This window comes from Callorhinchus milii, unplaced genomic scaffold, assembly GCF_018977255.1.
Source record: "Callorhinchus milii isolate IMCB2004 unplaced genomic scaffold, IMCB_Cmil_1.0 Scaffold18, whole genome shotgun sequence".
Lineage (NCBI taxonomy): Eukaryota > Metazoa > Chordata > Chondrichthyes > Chimaeriformes > Callorhinchidae > Callorhinchus > Callorhinchus milii.
The window spans coordinates 13003031-13008400 of NW_024704759.1; positions in this window are offsets into that span (position 1 = coordinate 13003031).

A 5370-nucleotide genomic window follows, 5' to 3' on the forward strand; every position below is an offset into this window, starting at 1 on the left:
GGGCCATGGGGGAAACCCGCAAACCCGTGACGTAGCACGCATTAGCGTGGGGGGAAGAGGGGGGGGGAGAGAGAGGGGTGGGGGGAGATGACGATGACGGCGACGGCCGTTGGACGGACGACAAAATGGCGGCGGGCGAAGGTACGTGGAAGAGCTGAGCCAAAGGGTGGGGGGGGGGAGGTCTCCGTGTGTGAGGCGGGAGAAGGGAGAGAGAGAGAGAGACTGCGCTCGCTCCTCAGTGTCTTTAGTTTCCTCCCGTCGAAAGCGTCGTCTCTCATTCCTCGCCCCCCCCCACACACATATATACACACATATATACACACATTATGCACACACATATATATTATACACATATATACATATACATACATATATACACACACGTTATACATATGTTATACATATATGTTATACATATATACACGTTATACACACACATATACATACACATATATACACACACATACATATATACACGTTGTACACACATATATACATATACATACACATATATACACACATACACACATTATACACACATATATACACACACATTATACACATGTATATACAATATACACACACATATACACATATATATATACATCTGCATGTATATATATACACATACACACATATATCACACACATTATACACACATATATACACATATATATACATCCGCATATATATATATACACACACATACACACACAGCCCAACCCATAGCTTGACTGTTGGTCTCGAGGAATCATCCGGCATCTCAAATGCTCGGTGCCCCCTTTCATAGAATATTACAGTACAAAGGAGTCCTTTCGGCCCATCGTGCCTGTGGCGGTTCTTTGGAAGAAAGCTACCCAATCAATCCCCTACCCACCCACCCCCCACCCGCCCTGCTCTTTTCCCATACTCTTGCAATTTTTTTCATTAATAATTATCCCTGCAATTCATTTAGTGCCTTATCATGTCTCAAAGCGCTTCACAGAATATATTGTGAAATGAATTTTCAAGTACATATCCAATTCCTATCCTTTTGAAAGTCGTTATTGAATCTGTTTCCCCACCACCCTTTCAAGGAGGCAGTGCGTTCCAGGCTGCAACAATTCTCGGAGCGTAAAAAATAATTCTCATCTCCCCTTTGGTTCTTTTGTCAGTTATTTTGAATCTATGTGCCCTGGTTACCGACCCACCTGCCATCGCTTTAGTCTGACCAGCGGTTGTCACGGAGCCTCCAGAGCCTGGTGGATGCCTTGTTCCCGTTCGTTGCTTCTTATTTGGATTTTAGCATTTTTTTTTCGATCTATATATGCTGTATATTACAGTCAAACCTATTTAAGCAATCACCTCCATGTTAAACAGCCACCCCTGGAACAGGCCCTTCAGAGTGCAATCACACATCAGCGAACCCTTATCCTTATGTAAAGGCCACTTTGCAACTGTCCCCAGAGAGATTGAAGACTAGTTGAATGTGTGTGTGTATATATAAATAATAGTTGTGTTTTTTTTCAGCGACTGTTACTGGACAACCCTATCCCCACTGCTGGGGAGTATACAGCCATCGACATTGATGTGCCCTCCAACTTTGAAAAATGAAACCTAAGATCTGTTTTAAATGTGACAATACCTTTATTCTAATGCTTTTTTTTTTGGTGGGGGGGTTTGTTGGAGATCTGTTAGGTGAGGTGGAAAACTATGCACTGAAAAGTTATATCTGATATGACATTATCACCTCCAAATGCCTCAAAGTGTTTTACAGTAATGATTACAATACAAAATTACATTTGTATAGTCTCAAGGTGCAAGGATTTGGACCTGAGCTGGGGGTCGGGATCAGGGAGGGCAGGGAGGGTGAAAGGCTCGGTCGAAGAGGAGGGTTTTGCGACGTGCCTTGAAGGAGACAAGGGAGGCAGCAAGGCGAAGGGAATGTGGGATGGAGTTCCATGGGGTAGGGGCAGACAGGCTGAATTGTCAAGTATAGTGACATGGAGAAACTAGAAATGGAAAACATGTGAAAATAAATTATTGCTTAGGAGCAAAATTCAGAACATTGCAATAATGCAGGCTTTTCATATATGCTGTTACATTATCCAAATCTCCCTTGTGATAAATAAAACATTTTCAGATATATTCCTGAAAAGTAGATGGTGATACAGGTCTCTGGTGTATCAAATGTCTGTGTGCTGTGAACTATAGCACTATATTTTAGTGGACATGTATTCTTCTTTACTAAGTGTATTTATATTTTACTTCTGGTCTTAGTAAATAATAAATGAAAAATCCCTTTCATAAATATTTTAACATTATTTAATGACCTGAAATACAACATCAGCAATTAAATTAAATTAAATTCATCCATTGGATACTTGATGAAAGAAGAAAATGTTACTTAACTCACCGCTCCATTATATATACTATATACTGTAGCATAAATTCATCTTTCTTCCAAATACTGTACCATGTAATAAAGCACTTTCGCTGTGCTATAGATTTGTTTTAGAAGTGGAGGATTTGTCAGTGGCTTGGAGACCAACTTTCTTTGGTGTAATCTACCATTTGCACGTGGTTAAAACTAGTGATACTGTATTTTACTGCATGTTCAGTTTCTCTCATCTGTTATTGTTTACAAGCTTCAGTGACTCACTCGTTCCTGCATCAGAAAATATGTCCCTTTATTTCAAAATATTGCATATCCTCTTAGTTATTTGTTTTAATAATTCAGATTATTGAATAAAATGTTCCCACCACTGGAGTAGGAAGTGCATCGAAGCCCAGCACTTACAGTGTTCAAGCTTTTCAAGCTTGGATCACATGGAAGGGAAACCACTTGTGGGTCAAGCAATACAAACTCTTGTTTAAATCAGAGGCCAGTCTGTTTCCATTAACCACAACAAATGTTATTTCCACAATGAGTGGAATAGAAACTTAGTGGTCAATGTAGCATTAAAACAGGGTGTTTGAATTTGGCGAAACAGGTGTAACTGCTCACGTATAACACTGCCTACACATCTGATACCCATCTACCATATGACGTGCATGACTCTGAATAAAGGTCAATTTAGAAAGTTAAATTGATTGCTTCCCTTTTGTGCATTAGAAGGTTCGCCTCATATAATGAATATCATTGTATAACACTATAAATCCCCAGAGGTTTTGAATACTTCAAATAACAGAGTATATCCTACTTTATTCTCTCTCTCTCACCACCCAGAAGCCCCTCACTGCAGGTGTGGTGGATTCATAACTTAATGGAAGTTTTACTTACATGTGTTCACCTCTTTGAGGAAATTATTGCATTTGTTTTCCAACTTTAAACAAAATAGTTTGAAAAAAATATGGAGAACTAATTGTATTATCCAGCACATTTGAAGGCACAAAACAACTTTGTATCCTTCACAGACACCATCTGCACTATCCACGATCTGTGAAGGTAACTACAACTATGAATTTCTTTTGTCACAGCTCCTTTGCTGCAGAAGGGTAGTTAGAGTGAATCCTTGCCATAGCATCTTGTTCTGTATCCAGTCGATAACGGATGAATTGATCATGAGCGCTTTCAGATTTATCCGTCCTCAAACATTGAGAAACGAGGCAATAACTTGCGAAGAATAAATTGGAGCCTAGGAATTTTCATTGTTGTTTTCCTTGAAAAGCATGGTCTGCGATCTAAGCGAGCATTAGTGGCCTAAATAGCATTTCTAAATTATTTACATGGTCCATTTTTAATTTGTAGAAGCCAGACATTGGCAGATGGATGCCCAATTATAGTCTTCTCCCTTTTTCAATACAGTCTTACACGGTTTTAGAATGAATCACAAAAACAAGTCCATATTCATATTGTGGAAATTTTAGGAACAGCGAACTCCTGGAAAAACAACAAAGAATGTGTTGGGCATCAGCCAGGCCCAATGCATTGCCTCCATTGTTTCTTGCCCATGATATACGCTCTGTGTGGTTTGTGCCAAAAGGCACGTCTTTGTTTTTGTCCAGTCATGAGTGGCAGTAAAAGGTGGAAAAATACTAGAAGGAATACAAGGCTTACTTGCCCACTACTAATCTTGGTAAAAGTTGGTACTCAAAAGCTAAACCGAGTTTTATGAACAGCCTGGCCCTGAATGTTTTTAGAGCTGAACTACCCAGAATTTCCCCTGTGAGATCTGAAGAGGAAAGAATGTCTGGAAAACTGAATTTTCATATAAAAGCTCCTTTGTACTTAATTTTGGTAGCCTTGATTAAATGGCAATGTATCTATTACCAAAGAAAACGTTTTTCCCCCCTTCTGAGAAGTGAGTGCCTGGCATCACCTTTTAATAATATTTTATCATTCATGTCTATATTCATCCACATCCCAAATTCCACTATCCACAAGCTCCAACTGCTTCAAAACTCCATTAGCTGTTACCTCGCCCACACCAAATTCCATATGCTCATCACCCCAGTCCTCACCAAAAGATCAATTTAAAGGTCTTTACCATCACCCATACACGCCTTCATCCTTTAGCACTCCCCTATCTTGATCTACGTTTCGCCCACAAAATATACAATCAATTCACTTTACAGTATATTCTGTGAAGCGCTTTGAGACGTCTCAAAGATGTGATAAGGCACTATATCAAATGCAAGGATTATTATTACGTCACCCTTCCTCATAACCTATCTTATCCGTTTATTCGTCCATTATATAGGAGTTAATTAACTCGCTTTTAATTGGGAGTCCAGTCAAGTCTATTCTGCAGGGGGAAAAAGTATCTTGTTTCAAGTGAAGCATTACTGATTCTATACATGTAATTTACACAGTAATCAATGCAACATTTATCTATAGGCGCCTAATTGGTTTTGCTAGATAAGATCAAAATAGAATATTTTACAGATAGGAATATTATCCTTGGGAATCTTGCCCATAGAGAGTGAATAAAGATAAAATATATTTGAATATAAAACAACTTCAAAAGTTTAATATATGAGAAGGATATTACAAATACTGTACAATGGTAAGTACACATTTAAAAATTGTGAATATTGACAAAACAAGTCTTACACAGTTCATTATATATCATCCAGGAGAGAAAAACTGAATTTTACTTGTAAAAGTAATGTGAAGAGCATTTCCTGAACATATTCACATCTCCTTTCATTCACTCACAACCTATGTTTAGTTAAAAGTCTTCCTATACAGAAGATGTATTTGGATATTATTCACCACGTTAAAATATGCAAGTACAAATGGGAATGATGAAGATCAGCGATGTTTAACTAATGAACAAAAGGTGTGTAGGGGATTTGAGGGAATGCTCTCACTGGTCGGATGGAAGCACAGAAAACATTTGTGAAGCTAGACAACTGAATGATTCACATCCGCTAAGTAGTGTATTA